The sequence below is a fragment of the Nicotiana sylvestris genome, chromosome 11, assembly GCF_000393655.2.
Source record: "Nicotiana sylvestris chromosome 11, ASM39365v2, whole genome shotgun sequence".
Classification (NCBI taxonomy): domain Eukaryota; kingdom Viridiplantae; phylum Streptophyta; class Magnoliopsida; order Solanales; family Solanaceae; genus Nicotiana; species Nicotiana sylvestris.
In genome coordinates, this window is record NC_091067.1 from 110,717,757 (window position 1) to 110,735,159 (window position 17,403).

The 17,403-nt window shown below is 34.7% G+C and overlaps 1 long non-coding RNA gene and 1 pseudogene across 2 annotated transcripts; one reads left to right on the forward strand and one right to left on the reverse strand.

Moving 5' to 3' along the window:
* Positions 1-334: 334 nt before the first annotated feature.
* LOC104215762 (protein DGS1, mitochondrial-like) lies at positions 335-7,643 on the forward strand (annotated as a pseudogene).
* Positions 7,644-10,608: 2,965 nt separating this feature from the next.
* On the reverse strand, positions 10,609-16,889 carry LOC104215761 (uncharacterized). 2 transcript variants are annotated; one of them, XR_011403851.1, is made up of 4 exons: positions 15,556-16,888; positions 11,944-12,560; positions 11,722-11,859; positions 10,609-11,005 (listed from the first exon to the last, which is right to left on the reverse strand). It is a non-coding gene; the product is annotated as an uncharacterized lncRNA (long non-coding RNA). The 2 variants fall into 2 exon arrangements; XR_011403850.1 differs by having other exon boundaries at positions 11,722-12,560; positions 15,556-16,889.
* Positions 16,890-17,403: the final 514 nt, after the last annotated feature.

The following is a 17,403-nucleotide window of genomic DNA, read 5'->3' on the forward strand; positions in this document are numbered from 1 at the left end:
TTTAATTATTTATGTTTTACTTTGTATTATTGATTCAAAGTTCTGATTTCTAAAATTTAAAATATCTATCCACTTGTTTTTTAATAGCTGATTCCTAAATTTTAACACATCTATTTACATTTTTTCTATTGGTCAACTCTTACAGAGAAAAAGAAGACACATATACTGGACGCCATGTGCAGCCCAATGTATAGATCTTATGTTGGAAGATAGGAAAATTCCAAATATTAAGAAGACCCTTCAAAGACCAATTGCCGTTGTTGGTTTCATTTATGGGCATTCAAGAGTCTTAAATATGATGAGAGATTTCACAAAAAATAAAGAGTTGGTGAAATGCGAGATTACTCGATTTGCAATGAGTTTTCTGACTTTGTAACAGTTGCATTGTCAAAAAACTAATTTGCAAGCAATGTTAAAATCTAACAAATGGGTGATTAGTAGATGGTCTAAGTTACCAAAGGGAAAAAGTGTAGCTCATACCGTCTTGATGACAACATTTTGGAACCAGATTGTGTATATTTTGAAACAATGGGGCCTCTTGTTAAAGTGTTGCAATTAGCAGATAATGAGGAAAAGCTTACAATGAAGTACATTCATGGATAGAGTTAAGGAGGCTATTACATTCTGGAATCAGGTTGTGTATATTTTGAAAATAATGGAGCCTCTTGATAAAGTGTCACGATTAGCTAATAATTGGAAAAAACCTACAATGGGGTACATTTGTGAAGCCATAGAATAAAGTTAAGGAGGGCATTTGAAGGGAATATTGCAAAGTATAAAGATATCTTTACGATTATTGACTAAAGATGGCAATGCCAATTGCATCATCCAATACATGCAGCTGGACATTATCTATAAAACTAGAGTACTTCTATCAAAATTCAGCTATTGAAAATTGTAGAGAAGTAACATATGGGTTGTATGCTTGTATTGAAAAATTGGTTCCAAGCGCTGAAGTACAAAACAAAATTATATCTGAGATACCACTGTAGACTAAGGCTGAACAACAATTTGGCCTTCCGATTGCAAAAAGATCTAGAACGACAAGATCTCCTGGTAAGTGTAATATTAACCTTTAAATTCTTAATATTTTATGTTTAAAATTTTACTTAATACTTATGTAGTTACATTAACTTAGAAATAATGATCGTCAACATAACACTTTTTACAGTTGAACGGTTGAATTTATATGGTAATTGAGCTCCTCATCTCCAAATATTAGCCATTAGAATTTTGGGTTTAACGGCTAGTGCTGCTTGGTGTTAGCGTATTTGAGCATGTAAGTACTCATTATGGTATACTTCTTATTTATTTATTATTTTTTGCATAGTTAATAAATTAGACTAAAGTACTAAACATTAAGATAATCCATGCAACTGATCCATACCAAAATAAGAACAGATTGGAGCACCAAAGATTGAATGATCTAGTGTATGTCAATTATAATCGTGATTTAAAAGCCCGTTATGACTTGCGCAGTGTTATTGATCCAATTACATTGGATAACATTGATCATGGTAATGAGTGGCCAGTCGGGAAGATGGATGTTAATGTGGAAGCAGAAGATGAGTTGGTGTTTGGGGATGATAGTTTGACTTGGGGTGATGTTGCAAGAGACAGTCAGAAGTTGTTACAACTAATGCCTCAAGCTTCACGTGTTGAGTCTGCTGACATAGAAGATGAGATTGTTTCTGATGAGTCAGGGGAATAAGAGATTGGAGGCTATAGTTCTAGTGACACCAGTGAGAATCACCCTATTGAGGAAGATTATATGGAGGAATATTATGTTAGTGCTTAGAAGTGGAATCAAGAATGGGTTTATCTTTCCATATTAAGACTTAAGTTGATGGTTTGATCATAATAAGCAATTTATATATTTATCGTTTATGTGTCTAATATGTTCTTCAAAAATATATATTAAAAAAATTCTTCATAATGCGCTTTTTCCGGTGAAGCTCACCCTTTAAGTGCACTTTCCGCTTTAAGCTACAACAGGGCTTAACCGCTTTTCGCTTTTGACAAGACTGACTGCTGCTTCTCTTTAATTAACTATTCCAATGCATTCTCCACTAGGACTTTGTGTAGATGGTTTTCGGTGCTGAACTAACCTTATCTATATGCAATTGTTTGATTTTATGTCTTCTCATTTTCATCAGCTTCTCTCTATCAGAGACGATCTTTTCGATACCTTCAGGAAGAGGCAAAAGGGTGCAATGGAACCTGAAGAGGTGCAGTTAACTGCTGACTCTTTACACAGGTTAGTTTAAGTCATCACAACTCCTATGAGGTGAATCTTAAGATTGATTAGCAGACCTAGATGCATGCATTTTTAATTACTCCTTTTCTTGTAGATTTGTCTTATAGTTAATCCAAGAAAAGTAATTGATAAAGGACAAGATTCTAAAATACACTCATTTTCCCACTTGTGGGATTTCACTGGTTTCTTCTTCTTCTTCTTCTTCTTCTTCTTCTTCTTCTTCTTCTTCTTCTTCTTCATATTTTTTTTTTTTTGTTGTTGTTGTAAATTGATCCTTGCAATTTAATCTGACTTCTAAATCATTTTGCTTCACCCCACTTTCTAGTAATGTCAACATGACACAAAAAGTAGTCTAACAAGGAAAAGCAGGATAGCTTCGATGAATGCTCTGAAGTTTGGGCTGATGATTGCACAAAAAAAAAACTCTGAAGTTGGACAGGCCCAAATGTATATGTTATCAGCCAAATAACAGTCTATTTATTAATTATCCAAGACATTCACAGGCAGTAGAAGTGTTAACTTTTGAAGGCAATGAGGCTATAGAAAGCTGTAATAATGATAAAAGTGAAAAACCAGAAGTATGAGTGCATGTTGAATTTTCATCAGTCACCATTATAAGTACTTGCATTATGGAGAAAGAGGTAGTGGGATGGGGAACAGGAGAAAGGAAATGTATAAAATGCAGAACTTTTGTCATAACTGACCATCTTAGACCTTTGTAATTTCGAAATCTGATACACATATGAATAAACTGTGGTCCTGATGTCATGGAGGTGACAAAAAATGCCAATGTAATTGAGTGCGGAGTTGTTTTACTTTTTGAGAATGCTGGGTAGACATTCCCAGCAAAAGTAATGTATCTGCAAGATTGGTGCTTGAGCTAGGAGGTTAAGCATTATGAAGTGTATAACTTTCATGATAAAGGAATACTGAGAAGCAATTTCGTTTTAATCAATGGTGAAAGCTAGTTCTGAAGGTTAATATTGGTTGCACTTCCATTCATAAATTTAGATGATTAGATCCAGAAAGACATTTGTTGGATTATTTAATTAAACTGATTAATTAATTAAATAGTTTGTCTTTTGACCAGAATAATGGAATCCGCCAGATACTGTCCTAAATATTTTGCTCATCAAGATTTTTAACCTAATAGTGTTGGTAACTAACTTATCTTTACTGTACATTATTGTGTCCTAATGTAACTGAGATTTGTATTAGCGATTCCTTCTGAAATCTCTTCTGTAGTACTTATCAAAAGGAGACCAGCCTGCTGCATGGTTTTGTGTGATTCTTTAAGATTGCCTCTTGCCTTTACTCTTTTAACAGGCTATCAGGAACATTTTCACTGTAAACTTCTTCTTTGAAGTGCAAATAATGTAATTTCTCCAGTCCATTGTTTGTTTTGGCTATAAAAAGATTATGATACTGTTGGTTTGCAGAATGTTGCGAGCTTTTACTGAGCAGTCAAAGGGGGAGAAGCCTCTGCAAAATGCAACAGATCAGAAAATGCTTGAAATAGTAATGGCAAGGTGGGACGTCATTCTGGTCTTTGTGGTTGCTTGTTTGATTTGTGAAGGTGTTGAATCATACTACACCCCACTGTAGAGAAGGGTTAAATAGATTTCTTTTATGCCATTGTTATTTTCTAACTTCTAAGAATATGCCTGTTTCAGTTTCATCCTTTCTGATGCTAAGAAACATATGCTATTAAAGGTTTACTTTTGGTTGCTTGTCATTACATGTTTACCTAATTTCAATTTTTTGGATGAGGAAATAGAATTTAAGGTTCGCGATAGACATGCGCAATTTAAGGGCAAAGTATGTAGGGCAATTATTGTTCCTGCTTCCTTTAATTGGGGAGCCTCATACATGGAGAATCTGTTCTATATCTTTGTCATTGTACTTGCCATTTCAGCTAGTCGAATCTATCCAATTGTAGATGGAAGAGGGGTTTTTCCATATTGACAAGTTACAGGATAAGTGGATAACAAGAAGAAAAAACGTATTATGGTGTTTGATTGACTCAAGGTTGGGGTATCCGTTAAGAAATAAGTTAAGGGGGAGATATTTGTCAACTTAAGTTAAGAAACTGGAAGTGTCTCATATACTGGAAGGACTCTTTTAACTCACAAATGATAATCCTAACTCTGTCCTTTTCAGTTTCAAGTAGTTTGGTAGTTTTCCATGCGATCCTGAATATTTGTGAATTAGTGCATACTAGATTATATGCTAGCAGATCATGTCTGGAGCGAATTAGTTTATAGCTAATATCATGTAAGCGGGTTTTCTTAAAATTAGGTATGAAAAGGAACTGATGCATCCAATTCAAAATCTCTTCTCGGGGGAGCTTCTGTTCCAACTAGTACTTTCTAGTATTGGCATGTAACATATGTTTCTGCATTACAGGTCCAGAAGCTGAAGCTTGATATTGAGGAGTGAGTTTGTGCAACTTTTCAACATCTTGGTGTTCAAGTTCTGGTTTCCTTATCTGGTTTCTGTATGTCTAAAACAGGGCTATGCTGGAGCTAGATCAAATTCTTAGGGCAAATGAAATCAACTTTGCTATTTTAGCTGCTTTGCCTGCTTTCTTCCTCTCCCTTTTTTTTTCATGGTGATGCGTGCTTGGATTAAACAGGTAAGATGGGTAAACAACAATAAAAGAGTTAAGTTTTAGCTCCCATATATTACTAAGCTTTACATCAAGCATTAGAGAATCATAAGCAGTAGAGCATCATAACAATTTAATATACTCTGTAGGATAGAGTCGATACTAAGTTCTCTCGTACTAACATATGATTGATTTACTTTGAGAAAACTAGAGCACTTAGCCAACAGAGATTTTTTAGTTCAACTAAGTAGAAATAGTCCCTGCAATACAACTATATCTCAACTCTGAATCCCAAACAAGTTAGGTTGGCTATATGAATCCTCACTGACCATGTCGCTCAGCTTATGTCCAGATTTATACAAAATTAAAATAAAAATTCTTTATCAAATTATTTTATTTAAAAAGTACTAGAATCCTGTATACTTTCTACTGACTAAAAGACACCTAGAAAACATAGGACCTAAAGAAAAAGTATTAACATGACATGACGAAAATTCAATTCCAGCTAATTGGTATCAGTATCACATATATAGATCATATTTTCTGTTGTACCCTATTCTCACTAGGTCTACATGATTACAAGAGATTGCAAGTCCTTCGGAATAACGCCCTTCCGTGTGTTTTTGGGTCTACCTCGTCCCTTTTTAACACCTTCACTCATTATGGTTCCACAATTATGGACCCGTGCATCTAGGACATAACTAAACCGTTTCAAGCGGACTTCTCTTGTTTTATTCTCAATGTGTACTACTTGCACCTTCTGCTGAATGTTCTTATTTTTAATCTTGTATAACAACACGCCCGTCTTAGTATCCGCATCTCTACGGCACTCTTGTTGCGGATATGTAGACTTTAGCGGCCCACATTCTCTCCGATATAATATTGCTGGTCTTATGAGAGTGAATGTTCGGCCGCTAAAGTCCTCAACATACCACAGAGATGCAGATACTACGATGGATGTGGGGTCATACAAGATTAGACAAGATTAATAATGCCACATTCAATAGAAGGTACAAGCAGCACACATTGAGGGCAAAATGATTGAGGATCGTGCGAGCTGAATTATTTGAGAAATAATCCATACAATATTTGAATGTTAATGAATTGTTTGAACAGAGTAGAGTTAACAGTTGTTAGTGACAGCTGAAAAAAAAAACTAAGCTGCGCCACAGCTTGTGTCTTTTCCCTTTCTAATTCAGTCATTTTAGACAAGAGGTGATTTATCGCTTGATAATTACTGAAAAGGAAAGGTTATCTAATTTTCAAGTAAAAGGTTATCTGTTTAAGTTGTTTCACTGAGTCACTCATTTCCATCTTATGGGTCATGAGATGTCATGCAATTCCTATTATGCCGTTGACTTTTGAATGGAACCAGGATACGAGAGCAGAAGGCAGAGGAAGGGTTGCACGAATTCAACGACGACTGTTAATCGTTGAAGTAGAAAGAAAGATTATGCAATCGGAAAGATGCAAACATCAAGGACAAGTGAGGATCTCTGTACTTTTTGACCGTCGTTATATGATTAAACTATTATATTTACAATTTTCAGTATTCTCTGTGCCATCTGTTGTAAACTGTGACCTATCCTGATGCACATAAATATATAGCATGTATGATTTTGACGCTTGGGGTTACAAATTGGATTATACTGCATTTGCTCTTACTGAGTGTTCTGAAGTAGCACAAGATTCACATTCGTCTCAACTCTCAAGGGCTAATGAAGAAGGAAATATTTATATGGAGGGGAACCTGTTGATGTTACTTCAACACGCTGAGCTTGAGTAAAGTTGAGGGGGAAAAGATGAAAATGTATCAGACACCCTCTTATAGCTAAAGGGTCGTGCCCAATTAGCTCTAATAAATTAAGGTTTGTCAAAGTCCGTTTCCTGTTGAATCAGACACAAATCAGCTCTCTTATTCATGTCTTTCTAAGTAGAGATTAAGAACACTAAGCCAATAATATGTTCTCCATCTAAGGTATTTGAACAAGTCATCCTCTCCTCGGTGCAGAATTCAGAGCCAGCCAGCTGCCTCTGAAAGTCTCATATTTCTTCCACTTCCATATCATTTCTAGCATGATATTATCAAATAAGAAGCTATTGCTGTCATTCCGTTTTCTCTAGCAGCTATGTAAAATGGCAAATAGATATCTCTAGGAGCTCGATAAAGATGTTTGCTAGACTGCTTGGCCCAACCCCTCCTTGCTTTCCCCCACCCGGGAAAAAAGAAGGATAAAAAGAAAACCAGGAGACTTCCCGGGTCTTTGAGGCGTTCTCTATGATTTCAACCATGTTTCTTTAACAAGTTGCTTAACTATTGTTTTCCTTCTCCATTTCTCTTCTTCTTCCCTGCAATTTTCAAGAAAAAGATGCACAATGCATGTATGGGTTGGCGTTATATAATCTTGATCGCTTATACTGTGCTGTGGAAGGCCATGCAAGGTCAACCGGTGAATGGATAAGGTTTATTTGTCTTCATCTTAATTTTATTTGCCCATGAGACTTCTTTCCAATCTAATATCAGTCGCCTGAAATATTTCTCTATTACATTTCCGTCTTAACAGTTTGAGGCAGGATATTATTGACTTAGCGAAGCCAGATACTCAAACTGCACAAAAACTCAAGATCACCTCACGCATGGAGCGGGTGTATGACTGCTTGCTTTCTCTACCAAAAAGTTGGTAGTTCAGATAATCTTCAAATTTGCTGTTTATTGGAACATATTTAAGAACCGATTTTTTGGTGATATTTTATCCAATGCTCGGTGTTTGCTGCTTTAGTTGCAATGTCCACCAATTTTGAAATTGTACAGCTGAATATAGAAATCCTGCTACCACTCCCTACCGAGGACATTTTGGTTTCTCCTGACTTTTCATTTGATATTACTTGTAAAAGCACAGAGGATTTTTCAGTGGCGGACACTGAAATGGGATTAAAGACCAGCTGCTCCGAAAAATGTTACCGCATGGTGGCTGAGTTACTGTATTTAATGACGTGCCTGCAGAAATTAAAAAATAGCCAGATTTATAATTGATCGTTCAAAAATAGTCCAGTTTCAAAAGTAATCGAAATTTAGCCACTTTTCATGTAAAGATAAATCTGAGTGATGTTCAAAATCTGAAAAATATGTCAGTATATTATACTGGAGTTCCACTCCAGCATATTATACTAGAGTTCCAGGATAAGTATGCTGAAACTCCAGCATAAGTACACTAGAACTCCAGCATAATATACTGGAGTTCCAGCAAATATAATTGTCCAGTATAATATAGTGGAGTTTGGAGCACCGGTGCTCCAGTCTCCAGTATATTATACTGGAGTCAGCAAAATATACTGGTCCAGCATAATATGCTGGAGTTCATACACAGGTGCACCGAACTCCAGTATATTATGTTAGACCGGTTTCTGTTTCACCAAAAAAGTGGTTATTTTTCATTGACTTCGTAAACGCTGGCTATTTTTGAATGATCAGTCCGAAAATTGCCTATACCATGCTATTTTTACTTTAATTCTTCCTCTTAAGCTAGTTCATTGGCCCAAAGACTACAAGGGTGATTGACCGGAATGGCCCTATAAGGGGATTGGTCTTTAAATATTATCCCTATTTTTTAATGTATTTAAAAAATAACCTTCGGACTGACGTAACTCTTCAGGGATTTCTCTACTAGATTGGTAGAGTTAATGTTGTATTTACTTTACTTGTATTGTTAATTGTTCACGAACTTGATTTTGCGTTTGTTCAATTGTTCACTGAACTTTACTAAATTGCCGTAACTTTGTGTTATTTGCAAATGACCTATCTATTAAATTGTTCATCATGGTCTACTCGGTTAATATGATTTTGTGCTTGTTCAAGTGTTTACTAAACTCTACCATATTAGTGTGACTTTGTGTTATCTGCATTCGGCCTATTTGTTAAATTGTTCATCAAAGTCTACCCGATTGGGCGTAATTTTTCTGTATTATTCAACAAAATATTCTTGAAATTTGCAATTTCAATTTCGGTTAAATCACCCAAAATTTGCTCCAAATGATCTCAAATTTGAAACAGAGCCTCCAAATACCAACACAAATGATCCGTAGTCACCAATTTAGTCAAACAACAGCGAACCAAGAAGAGCCGCTTTGTCTTCTTTACAACTTTTTAAGGACCAATTATAAAGTTTTGAGATTTTTAAAGCAAACCACTAACTGTGTGTTTAAACTAAAAGTTTAAGCATAATAATTAATACTCTAAATGATTTTAACAGTAATTAACCATTACTTTCGAATTTTCAACCCCAATCAAGAATTTTGAGCTTCCAACTTGCACGTAGATTTGTTGACTCAATCTGATATTCTCTATTACTTGTTAATGCTTTTATTATTAATATTCCAACATTTTCTCTTTTTGTCCTGATAAATTTTCCCTTTAAGGAGATTAGCAAAATGTGTCTAAAGACGAAAACATTGTCCCAACAAAGCTATGCATGAACATATCCCATTCGTATTCAATATTCTGTTTCATATGTTAAAAGGAATTTTTTCATTCCTATACCATATATGAAACTTAATTACTAAATATGTGCATAGTATTTAAATTATCCGCCTAGTCCACATTTTTCCTACAATTTCTGTACCATTCGTTTATTAGGAATTAATAGGGCAGAATCTTCCCTTAATAACGCGCGAAAAATCAGGAAATTTTTTTGGGATTGATTGATTCTACATTAAATTCAAGTTTTGAAACGGAAAGGAGATCAAATCATATCACGGAAATCCTTTATCTTCAATTTATAATCAAATTCTGTTCCGTTTTTTTTCTCACAATCGCTACAAATCAAAATCTCATTTCGTCATTAAATCAAAATCGCTACAAATCCACCATTGACAGCCATTAAAAAGCTTGAAAGCTTTGAATTCAAATTTGGATTTTCAAAAATCATTATTTGTTTGGATTGGGTGTTGTTGAAAATAATTGGAAATATGGTTTGGAGTTTATATCTCAATTTTGAGGGGTTTTGGTGAAGATTAGACTTGGTTTTGACTGAATTTCAGATTGAACCTCGAAGAAGACATATTGCAGAAATTGTAGATAAATTGTAGATATTTTGTAGATAAATTGTAGATGATTTGTATTCTGATTGTAGATGCTTTATTTTGTATTTTCACAAATAAAAAAATAACTAAAACTTCTACAAATCTTCTGAAAAAATGTAATTATGTCAAAAATCCCAATTATGCTACAATTGAATGGGAATTGGGATATTAAAATTCAATGTACCCAGTTTATAGATATTTTGTAGATAATTTGTAGATTTTCAACATAGATTGTAGTTTAATTGTAGTATAAATGTAGTAATTATGTAGATACCCTTACAAATAATACTGTTTTATACATACTTAAACTGATTTGTAGTATATTTTTAGAATTTTTGTAGAAAATTTGTAGATGAAGAGAAAAATTTTGTAGTCAACATTTTTTCAACATAGATTGTAGTTTAATTGTAGTATAAATGTAGTAATTTTGTAAATAATTATGAAAACAATATTGCTTTATACATCATAAAACTGATGTGTAGTTTATTTGTAGATAAATGTATGAATTTTATAGATATTACCGTAAAATCAAACTTCCATAAAATTTGAAATATATGTGGCATAGGATGTAAAAATCTCTTTTATTTATTTCAAATTCTGATTAATCCAACTGTAACTACTTCATATTTTTGATGTATCAAATGTGTGTATAAAGTGTGCGAAATCAAGAAACTCAAAATAGAAATAGAAAAAGTAAAACAGAAGTAAAAATAAGAAATGGAGAATGGAGAAGTAGAGAACAGAGGAGTTTCCTCGTCGGAAACCGTCAACGGCGGCGAAGATGTATTTAATTCAAATTCTGATCAATCCAACTGTAACTACAATTTCTACAATATGTCTTCTTCTTCTTCTTCTTCTTCTTCTTCTTCTTCTTCTTCTTCTTCTTCTTCTTCTTCTTCTTCTTCTTCTTCTTCTTCTTCTGCAATATGTCTTCTTCTTCTTCTTCTTCTTCTTCTTCTTCTTCTTCTTCAATATGTCTTCTTCTTTCTTCTTCTTCTTCTTCTTCTTCTTCTGCTCCTCCTCCTCCTCCTCCTCCTCCTTCTTCTTCTTCGAGTTTCAATCTGAAATTCAGTCAAAACCAAGTCTAAATCTTCACAAAAACCCTTCAAAATTGAGATATAAACTCCAAAACATATTCCCAATTATTTACAACAACACCCAATCAAAACAAATAATAATTTTTGAAAACCCAAATTTGAATTCAAAGCTTCAAAGCTTTTTAATGGCTGTGTGGAAAGCAAAGTAGTTCTACTAAGGCTTCTAAAAACAATAAACTGGTCAAAATGCATGTCCGTTTATCTTTTATTTCTGAAATATCATGATGTTGTTGCGCGAAGCTTGTTGTTCATATGCTTCTGTTGCTTTTGTTTCACATTCGTAGTGCACATTTCGCCTTCACGTTTGTGAATACTGTTCTGTTTAAAAATCTTCAATTTTCTGTGAATTTAGATGGAGAATTTAGTTTCAGAAGATGGAAAATGGTAAAAAGAACGTGAGTATGGGTAAAACGTGGGTGAGACTGGGGGTTAGGAGAGAGAAACGTGCAGATTCCTTTAATTAAGGAGTAAATAATATACAATTAATTATACCCTTAATTAATTATGGTATAAAATTGGTAATTTGGTATACTAAGTGTAATTAAGTCAAACCTTAAACATTGAGGGTAATAAGGTTTCCTGTGTAGCATAGGAATGTAAAAATTCCTTAATAGGCAAAAAGATAATAAAAGAACCAGAATGCAAAACCAAAGAAAATTTGTCCACAGCAGAACTCTTACAAGTTTGATGACTTTCAGTCTTAGATGGCTGTTGCTTCTTTCTTTCTTGGGACAAATCATTGGGATTCTGATTTTAAAAATCTTAGTAGATCAGTACTCTTACACTCATACTATCTTGGCCCTTCATAATCCACACATCTGCATATGTACTTTGATAATTGCAAAAGACGAAAGATCACTTCACCATCTAAATATACACGAGCTATTCTAAATGAATTAGACCTTAGACAGTATAGCCTCAGCATCACACAAACCATCATAATCAAGAATGAATGTTCCCCGCACCCTGCGCATAACAAGAGCTTAGTGCATCGGGTTGCCCTTTTTATATATATAATCATAATGAAATGTGTTATATCCAGAACCGAAGAGTAAAAATAGGGAGAAATGCCACTATTGTGATGCTCAATTGAAGATTCTATCTTCCAGCTACATATTCATATCATGCAACATGCTGATACAAAATCCTAGAATGGGCTAAAGATCAATGCCAAAGAGGTAAGTTTTGGGTCATAACTAGCTGCTTCAATGCACTAATAAACCACAAGTTCCTAGAATAATTTAGTCCATAAATGTGCTAATATTCTGGTATGAGAGGCTGTCGAATAGCTTTAGTAAGAAATAACTAGAGTATATGACAGAGATAGTCAGCTTAGTACAAAATGGAGCTTCTTTGCTCAAGTTGTTTCAGGTTTAATAATTAGTTGAAATCCAAGTGCTGCAAGTTGCTTCAGAATAACTTAATAGGCATGTGCTTGCTCTCCAGAAACAGGGGTTATGCATCTTTCTGGTGCTCGTTACATGCTCCCTTCAAGTATGATTAGCCTTATAAAATGTAGCTGCAATTTTTAGAAACGATTAAAACATTGGAACCATGAACAATTAAAAGGGTAAAAAGAACCAAAAAATGCATAAAGGTGATTTGGGAGGGTTGGAGAAGGTCACAGACTTTTGACTTAAGAGTGTTACAACTTCAATTAATCATGATTAAGATTATCATACATATAAGTAGCAGATGGAATATAACTTCCAGTTAAAAAAAGTAAAATATAACTCCTATAGACTTTCAAGGGAAGGAGAAGCTTGTTCAACCTTTTGCTACAACGAACCTTGTTTTCAAGGCTTAAGCTACTTACAAAATAGGATATACAATTAGGGAACATAGGTAAATCATGCTCTACTGACACAGTAAACATTGAGAACAGGATAAACAATGCTTCATCATTTTGATCCGCGAAATCAGTAGGGGGTGGATTAGTTGTTCCTAATATCAGCTTTGACTTCCTGAAAGTTCATTAGTACATAACAACTAACAAAGCACCTCACTGATATGTCACAAGCCACTACTCAAATGACAAGTGAGAATCCATGTTTTGTTGGCTGATATATTACTCTCTTCTGCTTATCCGATTTCATCAAATTTTTGAGAATTACCAAAGAGTGAAAGATTCATTTTATTGACACTTTTTGAACCTAATGGTTGAACACTTCTTCTGATAGGAAAAACTATTTTATCTGGTCTACTTATCAAAAGAAAAAAAGAAAAACTACTTTATCTGGTTTAATGGTGTGTTTGTGCCCCAGGGTAGATGCAACAGAGAAGATGATTTGGGGACACGAGCAACTTATATTTATTGGGACTATCATTAGAATAGAAATGCCTCTAATGCTTTTCTACTGCAATAGAAAGACTCCATCGTGCTAATGAAACAAAATTTACCAATCTCTGAAGAAAAAGAGCAAAAAAAAAAAAAAAAAAAAAACCATCATTGCCAATCTCTGAAACTTCTCTCTCATTGTTGTTTAGTCTTTTAGTCATACCAGTACTTTCAACCTTATGGTAGAGCAGTTACATCTCCAGCAACTTCAAGACATCATCATATTTCATTATCAGTGACAATTGGCCAAATTTGTTGCCACCGGGGTGGTCTAGTGATAAGGGCGCAACACGTGAATCACGAGTTTGATACCTACCACAAACAAAAATACTGGTGTTTAAATGGAGAAGGGTAGAGGGGCGAACCCATTATCCATCGAGTTTCGGATAATGCGCCAATGGCCCTCGGGACAGTGCGTCTAAGAAATATAGCAGCATGCTTGTGCCACCATATCTCCCTCTGGATCGTCCATTGGATGAGGAAGACATTTATTGAAAAAGCAGGAAGAAGATACGTGAACCAAAAAAATTGAAGAAGTTGAAGCTATCTGATCAATGATCGTGCGATCTGATACAATTGTACCATTTACAAGGTTAGTTTAGTCTTTTTATATACTGTTATTAAACAATGATAAATGAAGCAAGGGTTTAAATAATATTAGGATATTAAGTGTTTGATTTTAAAATACAAAGGTAATGTCCGTTACTGAACAATATTATACGGGTGTGTACTGTGTAGGGTAGTTTACTCTACAAAATAGGATGCAATTGGTAAGTCTTTCTCTAGGAACATGGAAATAGCATGAGCACATTCGGAGAACAAGATAAACAATGCTTCATCATTTGATCAGTGAATTAGTTGCCTTTAACATCATGTTTCACATCTTGAAAGTTCATTAGTAAATAACATAACAAAGCACCTCACAGATACGTTACATGACAAGTAAAAACGCTACAGATTTTAAAGAACCACATGCAGATTTATCCGAGCGCACAGATTGCCTTTAACATGCAGCAAACATTACTTTCATTAGAAACTGTTTGCCTTGTTTAAGCAAATAGACGAACTCCGTATCCCTGCCGACTACATCTGAGACATACAAAGAGTGCTTACACTCCACTTAAGCAATGAAAAAGTCCTTATCATTTCCAGTTGCACTTGAAATGCATTAAACAAGGGTTTTCATCTCACTTGCTGATACACAACCATTGCACCTATATATTTTAACTTTTAATATTTTGAAACCTAGAACAAAATATATGTGAATTCTTAAAAAAAAATTCAAGTTATAGATACAATCCACTGCTCTATCTGTGGGCAAAAATAAGATAATTACTATACTAGGAAGAATTCTTGGTCAGAATAGCATAGGTGACAAAAGTTTGCACTTCTATCTACCTTACAATGGAGAGGACCCTCGTAAACGAAGTTCATCCCAAAATCTCTTTCTCCTGCATTCCTTTTCTATGGTACTCCCACTCAACCCTCATGATTATAGCAGCTAAATTAGCTTCTTAAAATGCTTTCTCCCAGCAATGGAACTTGCTTATGCCAATGTTAATGTTAAAGTGAAAGAAGATTCATCCTTTGATTGACTTAAAAAATATAAGAATTTGAATCTATTCCTAACATATACAGCTAGCGATTAGCAGCAAGGAGAGACCAAAACTGTTCTAGAAGAAAATGAACAGTTAGCTATTAGCAGCAAGGGAAAAAGCCAAAACCAGATACTAGACCAGACCATTATTTCTGCTCCAGAATAACCAATTTTCCTCGCAAGGAAAAAAGCCAATACCAGATACTAGACCAGACCATAATTATTGTTCCAGAATAACCAAGTTCCCTATTATGTTAATAAGTTTTCCCTGAAGAAGATAAATTAAAGAAGCTGCCTAGATCAAACAACAACCCTAGGAAGGACCCTAGCCGCAGAATTCCATGTGTTGCTCTTTAGTTTTTCTCTGTCTAGAGGCATAAAACTCCCTTAAACCACTGCTCCAAATGAGAAACAATTTCCAGCGCCATTTAGCGTGAAGTTGAAGAGAACACTATTGTTCCTCATGGCTAACAAGATCTCCTAGCAATATGGTTAAAAGATATCCTTTACATCTGTGTCTAGTTCTATATATGAAAAACGAACAGAATTTAACAACACTTGAGAAGTAAGTACTCTTACAGGTTATTTATTACTCAACTGTCTTGATCTGGGCTTTTCTACCTTTATTTTTGTTGCATGCTCAGTCCCTTCCGTAGAAAAAGGACAAACCAGACTTTTAACATAGATTTCTGCCTCTTGCCAATAATCAGAATTAATAACGTCCAAAGATTTGAACGATTCATCCTTTGGATTGTATATCATGAAAGTTGATCCAAATACAACCAAAATTTCACCTTCATTTGACATGAAAAAGGGTGGAAAACAGGGATGATCCACTTGATCATCAGGATGCTTGATGACAAACATCTTTGTCCAAGATTCTGTAACCCAATACTCCTCTTCATAACCCAAACATCTACATGAGTTCCCCTACGATCACAAATTATTGAAAGATCACTTCCCAATAGTCCTAGCCAAAACAAAGCAATTTCATCTCCTCCATAGCAAGGCAGCTCCACGTTTTCCCATTTCTCATCCGCCAAATCAAAAGAAATGATGTTCCCGAACATACACCTATTGGCACCAGGAGCCATAGTAGCCCAATGAAGTTTCCCATTCACAAACTTACCCAAAACATTTAATAGCACTCCACTTAGACAACCAATAACACTTGTCCAAGAATCACTCTTTAGACTAAATATTTTGAACTCAACTTGATCTAAACTGCCACATGTGAAGATACCCACTACCTTATAATCATCATGAAACTCATCATATCCAAAACCATAACTATGAAAATCATACGTCAATTTCTTCAGTCTAGGTCTAGAATCAGGCAACTTTTTGTACTTTCTAATTGATGGGTTCCACATAACCAAGTCATAGTCTTCCATGGCAAGACAAGTCAATCCATTAACTGAACCTACCATCCGACCAGAATTAGGAAATCTCTTGTATGATCCATTGGATTTCGTGGGATAATCCAAGTCAAAAGCGTCGATAACAGACTCATTAAATAAAGACGTAAGAGAACAATCAGTACTTAGATTCAAAATTCATCATAAGCCTATGGTGGGTGTAGTCCTTGTTATTAGCGGATATGTTGAGATGGGCTTTGACAAATTCAGGGCTACATATTAAAGCAAGCCAAGATTTTGAAACACACCTGAACCGCAACAGGGATTCCACGGAAGCCTTAACAAGATTTCAGTGATGAGTTCTGCTGGCAAAATAGGGATTTTAAAGCTTGAATCTTGCACAGAAGTTGATGGAAATCGAGAATGTTTTATGGGTTTGCTCTGTTTTGGGTGTTGTTCCATTTGGGTCGCTGAGTTTGACGAGGTAGAAGAGGGTTTTGACGAGGTTTTGTGCAGGACAGTGGAGAAATTTTTATTTCGGATAGTCACGTTTTTGTGTTTTTATAATAACCCCTTTTAGTATTTTTCCAAAGAACGCCTGCTCCATATTAATGGGCGCATAATATTTTAAAAAACACATAATTATTGTTAAATTGTTATAAAATAAAGACTATAAAGTAAAGACAAGTATAGAGAGAAATTGATATATTATTCGAATTCAAATTGATGTACATAATGAACTGAAATCTCTTCTATTTATAGAAAGGAAGTTGTTGTGTAAGCTGCTACTATACCAGATATGGATAATCTTCTACTGAGAGCAATGTTTATCCATAACTGGGTACTGAAGGGATAAGCTTATTATACCCGGTATGGATAATCTTCTACCGGGGTAATGTTTATCCATAACCGGGTATCGAAGTGATAAGCTTCTTCAGGAAGCTTATTTCCAATAGAGTACTTAAATAGATAAACATATTTACGGTGGAGTCCCATATGGATAAACTTCTTCAGGAAGCTTATTTACAACGGAGTACTAAATGAACATCCATAATATAATATATTTATA